Source organism: Cryptotermes secundus, unplaced genomic scaffold (genome assembly GCF_002891405.2).
Source record: "Cryptotermes secundus unplaced genomic scaffold, Csec_1.0 scaffold319, whole genome shotgun sequence".
Classification (NCBI taxonomy): Eukaryota; Metazoa; Arthropoda; class Insecta; order Blattodea; family Kalotermitidae; genus Cryptotermes; species Cryptotermes secundus.
The window spans coordinates 740,493-761,448 of record NW_019724587.1 but is presented as its reverse complement, the minus strand read 5'-3'; positions in this window follow the sequence as shown (position 1 = coordinate 761,448).

Here is a 20,956-nt window from a genome sequence, read left to right as displayed (position 1 = left end):
TCACATTTCACCACTCCAAAATACAAACTCTAATAAATGTAATAAAGCAATAAAGTGCTCGAGTACTAAATCTCACCTAAAAATGAAGGTTTGGAAGCATGAATTACAATCATTCAGATTCCACTAGACTGGTAAAATTAATTGTGAAGATATGAACTGTTTTAGAATGATCGACTCCACAGAGAATTGCTTACATTGTTGTGAGAGAGGTAACCGCTACAGAAATAAGCCTGCCATTTGTACACGTAGAAAACATTAATACGTTGGTAACACTGTCCACATTTCCGTTCCGGGTCCTAGGCAACACTGCAGTGCGATATGATCCCATTATGACTGAGAAATCACCAAGTGATTATCAGTATAATCATCATTTGTCTCTAAGATGCGGATAATTACAGCCATTCATAATTCTCGTAGAGCGATGTTCTGTTTCCGAAACAATTAATTACAAGATTGTCTACAACCACCCAAAGTGAATTACGCATAATTTCCAAATAAACTGGACTGGTGTATGCACGATTGCAGAGTGGCTCAAACTGACATGCAGAGGAATGTGTAACACCTTTAATTATAAATAAATATCTGTAGAATAAAAATGTATAGTCAAAATCATCCGATTTATATTCTGACCGAGTGANCTTCTGACGCACGAGCACGAGTAATGTGGACGCGCCTTCAGAATTACAGAACAGGTTATACTGCATGAGTGACAGTTCACATATCAGAGTTTGGGAACAAGGGGTTTGTATATTCTTTCCTTTTTGGAATCCTTTATGATGCTGCAATTAGCTAGACTGTAAAACTTGCAGTGGAACGATGACTGATGAATGAATAACTGAAAACTATTCGGATAGAGGCGGTCATGGTACACTCGAGGTACTATGCCGCATTTGACAAGAGGAACTGAAGAAAAACACGAAAGACATCGGTCAGAGTAACCAGTTGCTTGATAGAAATTAGGCCGCGCTCTAGCTCAAGCAGTTAGTCGCTGGCTTCCCACCGCAGCGGCCCGGGTTCGATCCCGGGTCTGGTCAAGTGGGATTTGTGGTGGACAAAGTGGAGCTGGGGCAGGTTTTGTCAGAGTACTTCGGTTTCCCCTGCCAATCTTCATTCCACCAATTGCTCCACAATCACCCTCACCTATCAACTGGGGCTGGTACATTAGGCCAGAAGTGGCCGCAGTACAAAGCACTTAGTTCCACCCCACTAGCATTAAAAAAATTACTTCTATTATGGGTGATTGCACATTTGACTCAAGTAATCAATTATGCCTCAAATATAATTTTTTGAATCGTAGGTCCTACAATGTAAGAATTAGTTTAAATATTGTACGAAGTGGCCTATATGTTTGCTGCGTTCAAGGTATGCTTATGTATGTTTTCCGTTGACCACAATTCTCAACTGAAACCTTAACACTGCTTCGCACCCACTGGCTTTCCATTAGTCTCTCTGGTACTCATTTCTGATAGAGGCTGAGTCGACTCCAGGGCCATAGTGAGGCTGAAATGATTAGGTCATTGAAAATCCAATGACTTCATCTGGAATCGAACCCGCGACCTTCCGGCTTGTAGCATTGTGCCTGAACCAACTACGCTACGGCGTGTCCTGTATTTAATGAAACTTAATAATAATAAATTTAATAAAAAGAGCAGGCTATTGAATAGTTTAAGCTCAAGTAACCTGGATGTATTTAGTTTATTCACAGATTCATTATTATAGAGCAATCTTTCAACTAAATTTATTCCAGTTATGTATATTACGTTGCTAAACCTCATTCGTGTTACTCAGCTACTCTTTACAAGCGGTTAAGTTGCGGATGAGTTTTCTTCTTACTTCCAACATCTGACTATTTCGCAGAGAGAAGCTGCATAAGGTTTTGTTTCTTGCACTTAACCGACTGATAACAGACACTTCATACCCGACTGCGCTCCAAGGTGAGCAGTCTGTGACCCTAGAACAACTGGAGTCCCATTTCCTTACAAGCACAGAACTTTCAATTCGGTTCCAGGGGAGTACTCAACTCAAGCCTTATCTGCAGTTCCCTTGTAATGCTGACACTCAAATTTCTCACAATTTATCTGATAACAATCTTTAGTGTATATCTGAGCAGCTTGCTTTGCAGTCTACATCTTGAAGAGTATAGGTACTACGAATCCATCTAGAACAAACGTAAGGCACACAATTGCGGCTACGTTCTCCATAAACGTCTGAATTCAAAAGCGAAACATGAACAGCGGAAGTCACATAACATACAGTCGAAAACAGCTGTTGCAATTGCAGAAATCGAAATAATTCAAAACTAATTACATTTATGAAATGAAGAAATGCTTTCTACCAGATGTTGTATACATGTATGAGGTGATCAAACTGTTGTTTTCTGCTATTAAGAGTATGATTCCAAATTAAGTTATTAAAGTTAATAAAATAAGTAATAAAAGGAATTACATTCGAGTAGTGCGCAGTGCATTAGGATTCCTCACATAAGTGTTTCCTGAAGACGGCTTTATAAGGGCAAAACTTGTAGCATTGTTATAATACATACATATTTCAATATTTTAATAGTTTTGTATAACACCTTAACAGCCACAGTGTGATATTAAATTGTGAATCAATATTGACTGTTGCTTTATAGACGAAACATTTTATAGACTAGAAATGGAACCTCAATATATAGTGGAGCTCGACTAATTTTGAGAGCATATTGTTAGTATTTCAAATATTTTGGCCAATTTATCGCAACCATTTTGAAGAGTAAGGACGTCAAAACTTAACACAAATTCCGGTACTTCAACTATATTAATTAGTTAATTTAATTAAGAACGATATATTCATCCCTAGTTAACGACGCTTTAATTTAATAACTCATGACGTATACAGGAAAAATCGCTTTCTTCGAATTGTTATATCGGAATGAGGTAGAGCTGAATCAATATTGGTATCCCCACTGAACGGAAAAATATTTGCCAAACCCAGACAGTTGTGGCGATATCATGGGCTCCATCCGAACCTTAGAAAACATTCTAAGCCCCCCCCCCTTTTACTTTCTTGGGGTAGGGTGAGGCTCAGTTCATTTGTTACGTTGGCCATTATTTGGCCCATTGTACCGGACGATAAATGTTGATGAATGTGGGAGCAATCGGTGAAAGGAGAATTGGCGGGGGAAACCGAAATACTCGGAGAAAACCTGCCCCAGTGCCACTTTCTCCGCCACAAACATCACATGAACTGACCTGGGCTCGAATTCAGGACGCCTGTGTGGAAAGCCGGCGAATAGCCGCCTAAGCGCTCTCACGACCCTTCGTAATATTCGTTGCGTCACGGTTGTTCCAGTAGGAATACCTTAATATGGCCGGATCCCAGCATGTCAAAAGAACCGACCGAAAGTTCTCTTCTGCAGTGTCGGTACCACATGTACGCAAATTCTAGGCAATCAAAACAAAATCATGACATCAAGGATAGATTTTCCGCTCTCGAAGAAGTTTTGAAGTAAGCTAAAGGGTCAATATACGAGTATTTCTTAAAAAGAACTCATTAAGGCATTGACACTTCTAGGGTCACTTGGATGATTTATCCCTAGGTCATGTCATCCTTCACTGTGAATGACACAATTTTCCTCGAGATGGTGGTATTTCTTGGCCCAGTATATTGTCACAAGCAGTAAAGCTCCCAATGTCACCAAGTTCTGGATAAATCAAACGTAATCTTTCAACACCGTCTGTCAAATAAATGTCCTTGGTTCAATGCCTGATCTTTTCATTTTGGTATATCTGTAAGCGGTCTAGGGAAGTAGCTTCATCCACTTTCTGCCAGCTACTGCTGAGTTACTGAAATTCTTTATGGTTATGTTTATTAGAGGCAGTTCTTCTCAACAGCTGAATAATAAGTGGCATCCAAACTTCTGCCATCAGGAAGATTCGGTGGCATAATTATCTGTTTTTCAGGAGTCAAAAGTGAAGGGTGACCAATATAATTATTGTGTGCCCTGGAATTGCCATAGTGTATGAGTGTGTTCATACAAATGCCGTACCGGGTAGCAGCTGTTTTCAGGGTCAAGCTGTTCTTTACTGTAGCAAGAGTGTTTTCCATCACACTTGTCAGCACCTTAGTCCCTAATTTATACATCCTCTGAAAGGAATAATTTCATGGAGGATTACAAGCGATATACTCGTATGTTTATCATAGGCTGCAAACGTTACCATCTTACAATATATATATATAGTCACGTGTTGAGTGTTAGACGCGACAAATAACTTCACGCCGGTTTGGATCTAGCGAATTTAGAGCACACTCGTTCTTACAATTCACAATTTCATTGTCCCAGTTACTTCTTCTGCTGAAGTCACTTCCAGGCTTCAACTCTCTTGATTCCATTCACTCAACAACTCATACTGAATACTCCGAATACGAGCTGGCTTCGGCGGCTGCTACATTTCAGCTGAACTTATGACGTCTTCTTCACGTTCATAATTCACTGGCTACAACTGAACTCGGCGACTGCTAGACTCCCACTGAATTCCCTAGACATTCCAGTTTCTCTTATAAATCCTCAGCCGGACAGCGTTTCCGTGACGAATAATGGGTTCCGGATTAGATGATTGGATTTATTGGCATTTCTTTATAATTGCAATTAATTATGACAGCTCAAATCAATGGCTACCTAAGATTCGCTCCATTCCTTGCTGGACTAGGTGTGTATATTTTCCTACTGCGAACCGATTTGAACGACGTTAAAATTCCTCTCCTTAGCGTTATCACGTGTCTTCGCTTTTATAATTTCTGGAGAACCGAATAGAGACCACAACCTCGAACAGTTAGTTGCTAATCTGTCTACTGTCACGGAAACGTGTTTACCGAATCTTTGGCTAGCAGTGGGCTTTTCGTTGCTATCTGATGCAGCGGGAAAGTGATTACCGAACTGTTGTTCAGCAACTGACGTCCGCTCTGGCTCCACTATTCCGACTTTCAGGCGGTGCTTGCCGAACATTTGCGTAGCAATTGTCATATTCGTCAAAATACAGAGTGATTCAGAAAGATGGACACAATTTCAATTGGCTATATTTCCTGAACTATATGTTGCATTTGAATTCTGTAAAGTACATTTGAAAGAGGATGTTGTAAAGTTTCTAATACTACCGCTAGAGCACTCCAGCACCGCGTAAGTTGTAAGCGAGATGGCTACTATGCAACACAAGAATTTTTGCATTCATGACTTCAGTAAAAGTGAGTCTGTGACTCCACCTCAATGGAACCTGATTGTTCATCGTTTCCTGAATGAATCTCTACCTCAATGATGGATAGGTCGCATGGGGAATGAAGACCTGAAACTTCAGTTCTGGCCACCGAGGTCTCCTGATCTCACACCCTCCGACTTTTTCCTGTGGGGATTCGTGAAAGATGCAGTTTTACATACCACCTCTTCCCACAAATTTGAATGACCTAAGAAACCGTATCACAGCTGCGGTGAACTCAGTGATGCAAAATATTTGTCATCGAGTGTGGGATGAATTCTGCTACCGTCTAGATGTTAACCGTGAAGCCAGAGGGGGGCACATTGAACATCTATAAACTTCCATGTATGTATAATCAAATGTAATTTACAGAATTCAAATGGAACATATAATTCAGGAAATATAGCCAATTGAAATTGTGTCCATCTTTCTGAATCACCCTGTACATAAACTGGCCCCCACCAGAAAAGACGACATATTCAATGAAAGTCAAAACTTACAACGACGCCAAAACTATCAGCAACACATATGCAATGATTGTGGCTGGTAAGCGCTTGAAGAAGTTGCTGCTACCTAGTTTTCAAGATCAGTACTGTGGGCAGCAGAGGCCAGTGTTAGGAAAAGGAGCGTGTTAGACCACGGATCAGTTACGTTATAAGTATTTATATAAGCATTACTTACAACTCCTTTAATGCCTACTCAGTGAACCAGGGATTATTTCACCTTCCCTGTTTCATCGCACAGACAGAGATTATGATTATCCATTGAGTCACAAATCCCTCAGAGGTTTAAGCTATGCTTCTGTGTGTTCTAAGGGCAGAAACATTGCAACTTAGGGACCAGGAGAAAAGCAAGTGCCATGCAATAGGAGAACATATGTCGCCTCAGGATGCGGTTGTCTCCGAGACTGTGCCCTGTATAGTAAGGAACTGTGAAATTAATTTTAGTGTTTCTTCGAATGTTCAGTTCAAATAATCACACTTCCTGAAGCATGAACCTGGAGCAACATGTGCATTCACGTTCCAATAGCTTCTCTCGGCGCTAGTCATGCGAGTTTCCGTGCCAGCGAACAAAGCGGTAACCCAAGGAAGAGAAAGGAAGGCGCTGGATATTCTATAACATGTAAGCCTCTGAAACACAGTCCCTGAACAGTCAAACAACCCAGCTTGTAGAGACTTATAATCTGAAAGGCTACTTATGTCCTTTGCCCTTCGTCCATGCGTGTAGTTTCATATTTCTTGTATCGTGTTCGATTCGTAGAGTTTAAGCGAAAATTATTATAGGAGGCATAACATTTCCAAAGATACTTATTTCAATGGCATGCAGTTATTTCCGTACCAAGCCTACAATTTTCACTGTACACAGGCTGGACTTGCATCTTCAATAACTTTCGTGAAAAAGTAAATTTTTAAGAAAAGTGACCTAGGCCTTCTTACTGAGAGCAGAGTATATATCTATAACTTGATCATCAGAGAGCTAAGAGCCAAACGAAGCACTTTCAACATCCGTAGATGAAAATACGTATGGTATCCATACGCCTTCTTTAAAGTTACAAAATATCAGGAACATCTTAACTGATGATCTCGGTAAAGTTTGTATGTAATTGCAAACATACTTTTACATAGGTAAAGGGTATCAAGTTTGGAGCTGAGTACACATTAAAAGCAATATACTTATACTATTAATGTCAGGTGTGCATTACTTCACATTTGAGTTAAAATATATCGTAGCTTCATATCATTTCATTTCAGATATTTTCTAATATCTCCTATTTGGATTATATCTTCAGGGATACATTCCATTTTTTAATGTTAATTAGACTTCTGTCTATGTTTTGCAATTAGTTCTAAAGAATTTACATAAGGGTCTAATCTGTTCCCGTTTCCAGTTCCATTCGTTTCTGTCGTATTTTTACAAATTTAAAGAATACAATTTTATCTACTTGATTGCGACTTTGGGTTCTGTCAATATCAGAATTGTCTGTCGGATAACAGATTCTATGCACTGTTCCTATCCAACCAGGTTTTAAAATAACTTTCTACTCTGCAGCAAATAGAAGCCATGATAGTGTAGTCGGTATAGCGACTGGCTACGGGCTGGACTAGAGAAGGTGTCGGTGTTCGAGTCCTTGTAGAGTCAAGAATTTTCTCTCCTCCACGTCGTACATACCGGCTACGGTGCCCACCCACCCACTACCTAGGGAATAATGGGGGCACTTTCTACAAGGGTAAAGCGGCTGGGACGTGAAGCTGACCATTCATCTCCAATTAGTGAGTGAAGAAAATGTGGATTTATACATCCACTCCCTCATACGCCTTCATGGTGTGGTACTTAATTAGTTAAGCACAGAGACAAATTTACCTTACCTTACTGTGTAGTAACTTCCAATCGCATAAATATGTTGAAACGCTTTTGAGATTCAAGGTACTGAGAAAGAACGTGGCGTAAGAATCGGCATATTCATGCCGATGGAAATTTTGACTGTGGTTTTTTGGTTGCTCCTAAAGATGGATGAAACAAGTTCCTCTAAAATTCTGACGACATACGAGACTACATGACGTTATAACCCATGAGGCTATGATCTTCGTCATCACCACCGCCACCACCATCATCATATCATCATTATCGTCATCATCGCCAACGGACTGGTCATTCAATCTGTTCCGACTACAGGATTCGGCATTCCGTTCGAGGTCCGCTCCTCAAGCTTCTTCATGCAAAATTATTCTATAACCTTCACTGAACTGCAATCTAATGACATACTGTTGCATCTGAGGTTCTCTCGGCGAAAAGGACTCTGTTCGCGGATGTAACGTAGTGTAGACCGAGAATTTCAAACGACGTTTCGGAGGAATACATCGTTTCATTTTCCAGGTGGAAGCTTAAGGGAAGTAAGAAACCAGCAAAAAGAAAGCGACACGTACAGCTCTGCTTGCCCTCACGTCTTGATGGTTTCTTGCTCGGCTTACTCTTCGACTTTATAAATGGAGGCGATCTGTTCCTCCGAAAAGTCGGCTGTATTTCTAGTCTTAATTCCATATCGGCAAACTGAAAAATACCGTAACTTGTAACTTCAATTCTTACATAAGGAGAGAAATGTACGAAATAAAAACGCGACGTTCCCTTATCTGGTACCAATAATTTAACTCTTGGGTACAATTATGAAAATCTGAAAAGTTTATGCCTTAGTCCGGCCGCTTCCGCATTCTCCCAATCAATCAGTCCGATGGGAATGTGCCCTGACATTTCCTCTCTCATCTTAGTCTCCTCGCCACTCTGTGTGAGTGTGTGCGAATTAACGGTAGGATTGAGGCACTTTTTGCGTTTCTGGTCTTTGGAATGAATTCTATTTGGTTGAGGCAAGTGACGAGTCACTTCTGAGTGGGGTGGTATGTGTTCCCTGATCGGTAATGTTAGAAAATTGTTCACTTACATGATTAACTTATGTTAAAACTTATATAAAATATGCATGCATAACTAAGGATCATATGAAAACAGATATCTTTGTGGCATTGGCCATAAGAAGTGTTGGAGAATAGAGATGATAAATAAAACTTCAAGGAACGACTTAGAAGTAAGGTATAAAAGGAATTCTCTCCGGGGAAATATAAGCAAAATTTCGTATTTACGATGCTGACTGCCTACAATATTTCACAATCCAAAGATTCAAGCCTTTAGTTTAAATTAAAGCATAAGCTTGATATAACAGTAATTCATTCATGTGATCTGAGGTCCTCACGATGGCAACTACGAATATTCTCTTGCGGTAAGTGACGCCTTTTTTACTCTGCTTTCCCTTCAGTACCTTAAGTGACGTCTTATTGGGTGGGGAATTTTACGACGCTGCTGGTAGCTAGACAAGCTATCGCCAACTGATAGGATGATAGCAGATCACAGTGACCGCAGGGTCTGAGGCATGAGCTGTCTTCTTTCGCTCGAACACTGGGATTATGGGTTCGAATCCCAATCGATGCATGGATATCTGTGTGCGCGTTTGTTCTATGTGTAGGAACTGGCCTTGTGATGGGCTGATCCCTTGCCGAAGGAATCCTACCAACTGTCTTAGATTATGAAATTGAAGTGATACGAAGCGTTTCACGGATGTCCTATGCTCCAAGTGGGAGCAACAGGAATAGACGAAGAAGAAGAAGAAGAAGAAAGTAGGATAAGAGATTAATGATGACTTGGAAAGGAATAAGAAGGAAGTGGTCGTGACCTAATCAGGGTACCATCACTGCGATAAAATGTCATGTAGTTCAACAGATATTTATTAACCAATTAAAGATGTTATGTATCTGTACGACAATACGGCATGATGTTCTGCAAAACAGTTTACTTCAGTGAAGTCTTCCCATCATGCTCTACGCTCGTCTCTCTTCTGGTCTCGATTTGTTCCGTGCATAAGAACAGGGTGACAAGGGTCCCGCCGTATCTCAACCAGTGGCTTTCCGAAAATATAAAGTGCACGTTGCATAGAAAGATGGTTAAAAGAGATATGTTGCTTGGTTGAAAATACAGCATACACACGAAACTGGAGAAACTATCATCTTCGCAGATGAGAATCCTATTATAAGGACTCTGATTGCAATTGCAGAGCGAGGATGTAGGCGAATGAACACAATATACGGAACGTAATTTAAATTAATACTCCGTTGCATGCAATGCAAAATTAATTATTTTCAGCTTGGGAAACATACTGTTACTTGTTGACCCATTGCTAGGGAATGAGTTGACAAACACGTTTCCATGGAGATGGATTCTTGGAAACCAACACGTTATGGGCGACGATTCCGTGGATAAGGAAATTAAAGCTGTTTTCCGTCAGCCCGTTACGACGTTATATAACAGGAATCCTAGATCGAGTCGCGTTAACGTAGTTGGTTGAGGTACTATGCTACAAGCCGGAAAGTCTCAGGTTCAAGTCATAATGAGGTCACTGGATTTTACATTTGACCTAATCCTTCCAGCCGCACTATGGCCCTGGTGTCGACTCAGCCTGTAACAGAAATGAGTACCAAGAATCTTCCTGGAGGGTAAAGGGCGGTCAGTGCGTAAGGCTGACAACCTTACCGCCATCTGCTAACTGATTTTCTACAAAATGTGGGAGCCCTGACCTTTCACATGGGCCTCCATGGCCTGTTACAGGGGAAACTTTATTTTTACTTACACAGATCGATTAGCAGATAAGGTCTTCTGTGTGCAGGTGGGGTCGGAATACCTCCACTGTAACCCTGCGAGTCGTAGGAGGCGACGAAAAGGGAAGTCTCGAATCTCAGGCAGTAAAATACAGTCGCGAGTCCCAAGGGACTCGGACCCGAAAATGACTGCGCTCGCGAGGACCAGCAATCTTAAACGACAGAACCGTCCTCTCGTTAGAGAGAGCGCTCCAAATAAACACACTCGCAACTGTCTGGCAGTAATAAAAATTTAATGGTAAGCCCGAGATGGGTGCTTTATTCCAAGACAGTGGACGAATGACCGTCGGTCGTAATATGAGACTCGACTCGACTCGACTCAACTCAAGTCGCAGATCAGCATGAAGCCAAGAACTGAGTCAGAATGGAGACAGATCAATTCAGAAAAGAGATTGATCAGAATTGAGCGAGTCCTAGGCAGTCAAGGAACAGGAGTTCGGCTGAAGATTTTTTGTGAGTTATTGTAATTTATTATGATTACGAGTGATTGTACAAGGAGTGATCATTAAATCCATTACCAATCCAAACCCCGTCTTATCAGTCACACCCATACACGTGAGAATATGAAACTTTGTACAGAACAACATACTTCTTAAGAATAAGAATATTAATTTATTTCGGTGAACATTACCAATGAAATTTCATTTGACAGATGAAATAAATTCATCAGAGAGGGAATTCTAAATTTTTTAATTTGCCATTACTTTTAATTCCTTAATTTACACCACAGCAGACAAAACTCTGAATAATACAAGCCACAGTAGGAGCTGAGCTTTGTGTGTGCGTGTGCTATCCATCAACAGCTAACTGAATCACAGTTGCTGCGAAGGCATTGTTGCTCTTTTAGCGTCACGTAACAAATTTATGTGACACTGTTAATTGTAGTCGACAATCGACACAAACATTTCACGGAGCACAGTGCACTAACAGACCTAAAAAGCACCTTCTGTTGTCCTCGACCTGCCATACTCATCCGTGAGTCTCTAACCCTGATAAAGAGAACTGAAGACCAATATTAAATCTGAGTGTCGTTGAATGGGAAATTTGCTAGCTTATAATACAGACTGATAGAAGAACAGAATGATATATACAGTCAACAATGATCCCCAATTTTGTGTCGTTTTATGATATTAATAAGTATCTCGCATATCCCTGCATAGCCAGACCTTGTGCTCTTACAGTTTTAACTCTAGGTATGAGTATGAGGGGTGAGCCATAGAAACCGGCCCTCGCACTGCGACCTTTGATGATCTAACTCTAGGTAACTATGATTAGAAAAAAGTGTCCCTGTGCTTAACTAATTAAGCACTACGCCATGAAGGTGTATAGGGCAGTGGATGTATAGATCCACATACACTTGACCTCGGCGCTAGTTAGAGGTGAGTGGTAAGTTTCACGTCCCTGCCTCTTTACCCGCGGAGGAAGAGACCTCGGTACACATTGGATACGAGGTTGGGTGAGCCCCATAACTGGTTTCGACGACATGTAGAAGATAAAAATCTCACCCATATCGGGACTCGAACTCCAACATCTCGGGCGGCCGCCTCGTAGCCAGTCGCTATACCCACTCCCAACTCTGGGTAACTACCGGACCAAAGTTTTATTGCTTTCGTGAATTATATAACCTAATATATGTACTCGACTGAAAATTATCCTTCCAGCGTTTCTTTGATTTACGGAAGAACCAGCCTCCTTATATGGGATATGAGGTTTTTTAGTATGATTTCTTTATCCTCAAATAATAAAAGGAGATTTATGATACGACTTTTGTCTGTCTGTTTTTTTAGAGAGGCGAGTTTATAAAATTCCACAATACTTGCATTTAAAGTTTATTTCGCTTCTTCACTGCTCTCTGATTTCTGAGCTGTATGTCAGACCCTTGCCTGCTGTCTCGGCTTCAGAAATAAGTGCAGATATACAGAGAGATGCCTGCTGTCATACCTGTGAGTGGTAAAGCATGTTTCAATAATCTGCTCCAGTATCAGTTAAAAGATCTGCAAACGGTTTGATTAAGCTGCCGACATCGGGTAAGGTTTATTGTTGATGCAACTATGTTTATTTCTTACTTCCATCGGACTGTAAGACCGATAATGCATTATGCTTCCAATTCTGAAGTTTACTGCTTCGTTGTTCCGTTCCTTCAGTGATTCAAGCTGCCAATCTGTCCACCTTCCTTGTTATAGCTGGATCTTCATCTATTATGTAATGTCATATGTCATATGGAGTGAAATTCTGAACGGTTTTCCCGATATCCGCGAACTCCGCGCCCGTTACCGATCCCTGTACACCTCAGAGTGCAGAAGATTCTTCAGGTCATATTAAAACTTGCAAATATCACATCGGACAACTGTACAAAAACATAAATTATTTCCTGCAAGAAAGGGAGCCGGGATGCTTCAGTCGACATGTTGGCGATCTAAGGGTTGGGTGGCCTAGGAATCAGGGTTTCATTCCCAACTGAGGAAAGAGATTTCTTTCCTCCTCAGGGTCCAAACCGATTGTGGGGGACAATCCATCCTCTTGCACAATGGGTATCTGGAGGTCTGTCATTGTTACTAAAGAGACCAGGACATGAAGCTGACCACTCACCTCTACCTACCTACTTACCTACCAACCTACCCAACCAACCACCTACCGACCTACCTACGTACTCCTCTATGTATCTACCTACCTACCTACCTACTTATCTACCCCTTTTCTATCTATTCCGTTGCTTCCACTTGGAGCATAGGACATCCGTGAAACACTTGTTTCACTTCAGCTTCTTAATCTCAAACAGTCAGTAGGAGTCCATAGACGCTGAATAAGCCCGTCGCGACGCCGCTACCTACAAACACAGACTAAATGCAAACATCCACGCCTGGAGTGGGATTCGAACCCACGATCCCAGTGTTCGAGCTGGAGAAGACATTTCATGTTTTAGACTGTGCGGCTACCGAGATCGGCCACCTCTACCTAGTGAAGAGTTAAAAAATGGTGGAGTTATACCTCCATTCCTCTTTGCGTCATTATGGCGTGATGCTTAATTAATTAAGTGCAGGGATATTTTTACTATTCTTCTTACCTTACAAAGGACAAAAATTTCGAGCTGTAAGCTGGCATGTTCACCACAAGACGGTTAACATATCCTGAACATCCTTCGCTTAGTCCCAAAGTTCCGACGGGTTTGATAATTTGGATATACAAGTGATAATATGTGCACGGAATTATCTCCAAAACGGTCCGTGGGCACAAAAATTGACGAATCGGTACCAAGTCCCCATATTCTCGTACTACTTCGTCCTTTTGAATGTCATCCTGCAAGCAGAGATATGCTTGACATCTCACCATGCTAACTTCAGAATAAAACTCTGAAACTGTAGGTTGGCAATCGCCATGCATCAGTATCACTCATCGTAGTCAAGTGACGAAACATATTTTGTGTCAATAAAGTACAAATGCACTTATCTGAACGCCGCGTATGTGCGGGCAAGTTACAGTTCAACAATTGTGGCGCCTCTTCAGGACAACAAACCTTTCGTCTCGTCGAAGAATGGACCCCGTTTCGGAGCATATGAAAGGACTTGAAACGAAGATAAATTAGATCACGAGTCCCGAAGGGTCTCGAAGCCAAGAATGACTCTGCTGTCGAGGACTAGCAGCAATTTACTGGACTCGACTGGATTGGTAATCGCCATGTGTTTTCAACATCAACCGCTAAATATCATGGACGTGTGCGTGTGTATTCATATGCGAATGTACTCATCTTCAACACGCAAACTACCGTTCTTCTCAATCTTCCTAACTGCCTTATAAAACAAAAATGTCCAGCCACTACACAGAAATTTAACAGCTAACATAATCTTGCATGTGTAAGGTACAATCATAATATCATATATACATTTTTTTTATTGCTAGTGGGGTGGGACTAAGTCCCCTGTACTGCGGCCACTTCTGGCCTATTGTACCAGCCCCAGATGATAGGTGAGGGTGATTGTGGAGCAATTGGTGGAATGCAGATTGGCAGGGGAAACCGAAATACTGGGAGAAAACCTGCCCCAGCACCACTTTGTCCACCACAAATCCCACTTGACTACACCTGGGATCGAACCCGGGCCGCCGCGGTGGAAAGCAGCTACTAACCGCTTGAGCTATGGCGCGGCGTCATATAGACATACTGAGACATGAGGACACGTACATAAGCAATGACCAAGAAATAAACAATTAGACAACGGTCATTACTAGACAGTGGCCCGTAAAGGCACGGTGTGGTCCGTGTAACCCGTGCCGAGATGTTATAAGCAGGACAATTAAGGGTTAGTTGGTTGGTGGGTCAGTCGAGTTAGTGGGCCGCTGCCGTTCAGTCGTTGAGAGCTGTTGCTGTTAGAAGCTGGTAGCCGAGGTTGAGGACAGTTCGGACGTGCCGTATAGAAGTGTGCAATAAATCCGTTCACCAAACCAAACCCCGTCTATAATCACACTCCATACCCTTGACAATATGCATACTAATACACGTACTTCGGCCACGCACACACCCCCCATGCTACCCATCACACGGAACCCCATAGGAGTATATTGCGACATGAAGTGTCCATATCGATGTTGTAAAACGAAACATTGTTAACGGCACAATTGTAATTACCATTAAAACCACGAGTAATTAATAATAAACAACGAGGTTTCAATTATCATATGTTGATTTTTCAGTTCTGTGCGGCTGTTGTCTACAGCTAAGCAAAGTGACTGTAGGGATAATGTAATGGTTCCTGCATTATGAGTCATGAGTTTGGATCAAAATCAATTATAACTAATGTCGGAGTTATTCAGAACAATCAACAATAATGGAATTCTGAGTGTTGATTTAGATGACTACGAATGCTGCAGAACACATACACATAATTATTATAAACACTCGACACTCTAACACTGTAATGGAATGCTAAACAAATTATCTGTGAAGGATCTGAAAATTTTGAATTTATCATTATAATATATGTTCAGTTTCAGAATCCATGGGAGTCAACATTTTTAAAAGAGGTCATGAAAGCACGCCTTGAATTAACAGATATGGCGTTGCCTTCTGACATGTTGCATATCACGGATACATATTTAAATTGAGTAAACTGTCTTCAACTAGAGATAGATAAATTCATCCCTCATGTAACACTGATTTATTACTGAATAGAAAGTTCTTCAAAACTCATCTTGCCATGCAGCATAAATTTTCACAGGTAACAGTGACATGCATATAAGAGGTGGGATAGGTCAGTCGGTAAACAGATCAACGACGGGCTGGACAGCTCGGGTTTGGTTCCCGAAGTGGCAGATTTTCCTCTTCTTCACAGGGTCCACAAAGACTCGAGGAAATCCTAAAGGAGACCATAAACACAGAAACGTCCATATTCTATCGGAAAGTCAAGCTGAAATTAAGAAAATTAACAACTACCAGATCAACTCAAAATTCGTGTGGGACTACCATCAATCCCTCATGCAGCTGGATAAACATGAGCGAGAACAACTGATACGGGTGTCGTGGCACTAGGAGATTTTTGATAAGGAACGGCCGATCAACTGGCAAAATTGGGAGCTGAATGTCCGCTTATGAAACCGGAACCAGCTTGCGGTATTTCAGCATGAGTTTCCAACCAGGCTGTCAGGTGCGGGACAAACAGACGCCATAAAAATTCTGGGAATCCCTAACAGGATACAGGACCGTTGTCAGAGGAAAGGGGGAACTGTAAAAACTAAACAGAAACCAGTTTCGGTGAGTGAGAGGAATACTGACAGGACACTGCCACCTGTAAGGACACCTCTTCAAAATGGGATTAACTGATAGTCCAGTTTGCTAAAGTTGCAGAGAAAAAGATGAATCAGACACACAAATCCTGTGTTACTGTGAGGCTACAGCTTACTTAAGATTTCGTAGCTTGGGTCATAATCGCATGGAGCCACGTGAACATCAAGACGCCCCTGTACACTTAATTCGAAGTGTAGGACTGCTGAAGGGTTGAAACAGAGGAGGATGCACAATAGATCACCGAATGTCGCGGAGCAAGGGCCTGTCTAGGTCAACCCCTTATGAGTTCATTCACTGATCCTCCCCTCCAAATTCGTTCCACTAAGATGTGTAAGGTTTGAGGCTCTCAGTGCTGTGAACATGAGACTCCTGCCCACTTGGATATTGGGCCGTGTATACAAGTACCAGCGACTGAAGGAACTTCATGCCTCCTTCTTCAGGATGAACTGATGAGCCGAAGGAAAATGACACGTGCTACAGGGAACTAAAGAGTCTGACCAGGGCTATGAACAAACCGACGGTAACGGTGACCCTGATCACATTGCGTCATATCCTAGATAACCGTAATCTTAACCAATTTGTGGGGTTGAAAGGTTGTGTGTTCCGATTAAACACGACTTACTGGTTTCGATTTGGTCATACAGACGCCGTTAAGAATTCAATAAAAATTCCTATCCAATGGGTATCGAGGACTATTTCTCCGGCAGGTAAAGTGGCCGGAGCGTGAAGGTGACCATTAGTGCTGAGGTTATGAATGGTGGGAGCAATACCTCTACTCCCCCATAAGTTTGCATGATGCAGTTCTTAATTAATGAAGCATTATTTATTCATTATGTGTCCGAATGTACCGAGAAAATGACAACAGATATTCGAAAGCGGAGCAATCTGGCAGAGACGTTTTTATATTTTGGTCGAATAAATCTTAAATGCAACGATACTTTGGATTCGAAGCAAATCTGTGAAGTACTAGCGTCACTCGAAATCGTGCTGATATTCAATATGGGATTATTAATTGGAGACCTATTTTCTCGAATACAAAGGGCAGTACAGATGGTGTTTGCTGCTTTGTTCTCTGGATGAGAAGTTAGCAGAGACCGCAAGCAATCTGACAATATACAAGGGAAGACAATGACGCAGGTTTCATAAAACAAGAGCTTCCAGTCATATGATCAACTTCATACTGGAGTGGATTTTGTGAAATCAGTGATAGAAAATTCTCTTCTCACTGCTCTAGATATGAAATTGTGAACTACAACGATGTGAAGAATGTCAGATTGAAAATAAATGAAAGGAAATTACACCGTTTCTTCTTATTAAATTCTGAATTCAGTGACTGCGGGAATTCCAACCTGATGCAGAAATACAACAGGCGATATTATAAAAATTTACAAATAACCACTGCTAAGGAGGACGACTGTGGGGTTGAAGGAGATCGGGTGAGCATAATTATGACATATTGGTGCACCGAAGCAGAATAATATAATATTCTTACTGCAGCTCGTATGCAAGAATATGATGGTATCTGAGGAAAAATATCAGGCGAGAATATATATTCAAGAATGTTCGATTCAACAGTAGTGAAATCCAATACAGGCACATTTAGAACTGCTGTTCAAAGCACTGCTTTGCTTATAGTTGAAGCACTCTCCACCAGCCACACACAGAATTCAAGAATTCTCTCGCTCCATCTGGCAATAAGGTCCCCGGCAATATCAAAGCGTGAGAAAAGAAGGAGGCATGCGATCCCGGAAGGAGAGATGTAGTACAAAGGAGTCAGGGTAGTCCAAATACTGTCACCATTTTGCAAGTGCTAAACTCTCGCAGCTGTCAGTATAACATTCTGAAATGGCAATTCGTCTGTCTGTTGTCATAGGTTTGGGGCACGCGGTAGCGTAGTTGGTTGAGGCACTATGCTACAAGCCGGAAGTTCGCGGGTTCGAGTCCCGATAAGGTAGACTTTTTCAATTGACCTAATCCTTCCAGTCACATCATGGTCCTGAAGTCGACTCAGCTTCTAACAGAAATGAGTACCAGGAATTTTCTTGTGGGGGTAAAGGGCAGCAGGCGCATAAGGCTGACAAAATTACCGCCAAATGTGAGCCGATTGCCTAGAAAATGTGTGAGCCTCAACGTCTCACAATCCTACGGGCCTTCACGCCCTGTTAAGAAGGATTGCTTTACCGTTTACCTTCTCACAGATTTTGCCTAGTCCAGAATGATACCGCTTTATCCACAGGTCTCGCCCCCTTGAATGAGAATGGTGTATGATGCCTCCGTACGCACGTCCATTTCTAAAAACTAATTCAATTATTACAAAATGCGATATAATTTTTCTACTTTAAACCCATGAAACTTAGAAGTTTTGGGCTTTTAGCATGCAGGTATCCGGCTTAAATGCGCGGTGTTCTGCCGTCTATCCTCAGTGTCTTAACGAATTTCCTCAGTGCATTCATAGTAAGCCTTCAAGTAAGCTGTGTGTGTTACCCAGAAATTCCCTAACTAGTGTCTCAAATATAATCATTTTCTCACATAATTGGGCTCTAACTGATACAACCTACGAAACCTTGACGGCGTTCTTAGTTAGCGTAGGAAATATTAATTAAGAAATTATAGAAATGCTGTAGATATTTATATTAGGTGCTGGTCGGCCACATGACTTCTGAAACACTAATTTTGAATGTAGAATGACACGATAAGTTTAGATATTTGTGTGTAATGTTTTCTTACACGATGGAAAGTAGACGGTCGCGGAGGGAATAAGTTGATATCCGAAATGTGTCAACACACAACATATGGACCGCATATTATCGTGATTAACAGGATGAACACAAACAGACAATTCTAATCTCCACAACTATTATTTTAGAGAAGTAGAAGCCTCCGAAAAATTGACTACATTTTGATTCCAGATCAACGTATCTGAATCTATGCCAAATGTGGTCGCCCTGTGATATAGTCGGGTGGAATGCCAAGCAATTACATGTGTCACTCACTGAACACTAGTCAGTGTCGTGCGGTGGCAATGATATACAGGCGCTACATAAATGTCAAAACAATATCAATTTGAGCTTCATGTTGATCTTCACTTTTGCAGGAATAAGAGAGTCTAGGGCCATTATTCCTAAAGCCGACATAAAATTTTAAAAGTCAGAATTAATTAGTTGTATGTTGTAGTCAAATTAATTCATTTTAAATTTATTCTTGGTTAATTTAACTATGATTTCAGTAGCTCAGGTTACGCTGGTTTGAATGACAACATAAGAGAACGATGAATTTCAAAGGATGTGAAAGGGAACGGGTGTCATTTGATTTCTGCTACTATTCCAGCATTTGTGTTGAGGGACTGAGCAAAAGTACGAAATACCTCAGCCAGGATAATTTACTTCCGGCCCAAAATCTGCCCTCTGGACGATCAGTAAATGAAACAGTGGCAATAACAACTGATCCGCGAAGTATGAACCTAGTTATGAAACTGGACCCAATTATTTGCATGCACGACTCAATCCAATTTTGCCGTGTATGGACAGTGGCTTCGCATTTCTGCTGTATCGATATATAAACGCCACATGACTAGTCTCCTGTTCAAGCCTCTCAGGCCCTGGTAAACAATTGCGAGGGTCAGAACACTGATGAAGATGAATAAGATAAGGAGCAGAAAAGGAAAAAAGAAAATGAAGAGGAGTAGGAAGGATGATGATGAGCAGGAAGAACTGAAATGAATTATGAAAAGATGTAAGAGAATGAAAGGAAGAAGGAGAATAGAAAGAGAAGACGAAGCAATAGAAGGGGAAGGAAAGGCAGAACAGAGGCAAATCCGTGCAAAAATACATTGCACATACTTTCTGATATATAGTTTTCCTCGCCTATGTTGCCTTGGAAACGAAATCGACTGTTGCATGGTTAGTCATTCTTGGTTTCTGAATATTGCATATAGAGAAAATACGGCTGACCTGTTATTTTGGCTTAGACAATATCTACGTTTTGTTTTCGGGCATCTAATGCATGTACCATCAGCTTCATGAAAATACTGCAGACATAGTTTTACTTGGGGAGATGTCCTCTATAAAATATTTGAAACATAACCAAAATCCCAAGATATTTTTTCGATAATATCACTGTTTTGTGCATTGGAGCCCATTTGAAGGGACCATGTTTGTGGAGCTGGAACATTCATAACACACCGGACACCGGCTTAGGGTAGATAGAGAGAACATAAGTATCGAATACCGAAAAAGAATAAAATCCGCCCAATCGTTCAGGCGGTATCAGGCGTGCAGGCATGTCCAACTTCAAACAGGTTGTGATCGACTTTTTAGTGTCAAAACTGCCAGTGATCTACCACCCCCTCCTATCATCGTACCTCACTTCAAGCAAAAATATTGGTAAAAATAACACAACATATGTTTGTTGTAAAAGCAACATACATTGAAAGTACAGAAAAATAGGAATGACTAATAGTACGTTTTTCCCTTCAAAATCTGAATATAATCATATTATATTACAAGTGAATTTACATGCTTTTCATGTTTAATTTCCTTATAGGCCTACGAGATCAACCAAAAATCGTCCCGCGGCAGACATACAAAACCGTTTTCTCTTTTATCATATTCAGGGGGCCTAAAATATTGTAAATCTGTCAACATATCGAGATAGACTTCTTCCATCATCACAAAACTATTTCGTATGTACTGGTAATAGTATAAAGTAGAGAGAGAGAGAGAGAGAGAGATGCCTCGTGTCCGAACGCGGTTCTAATC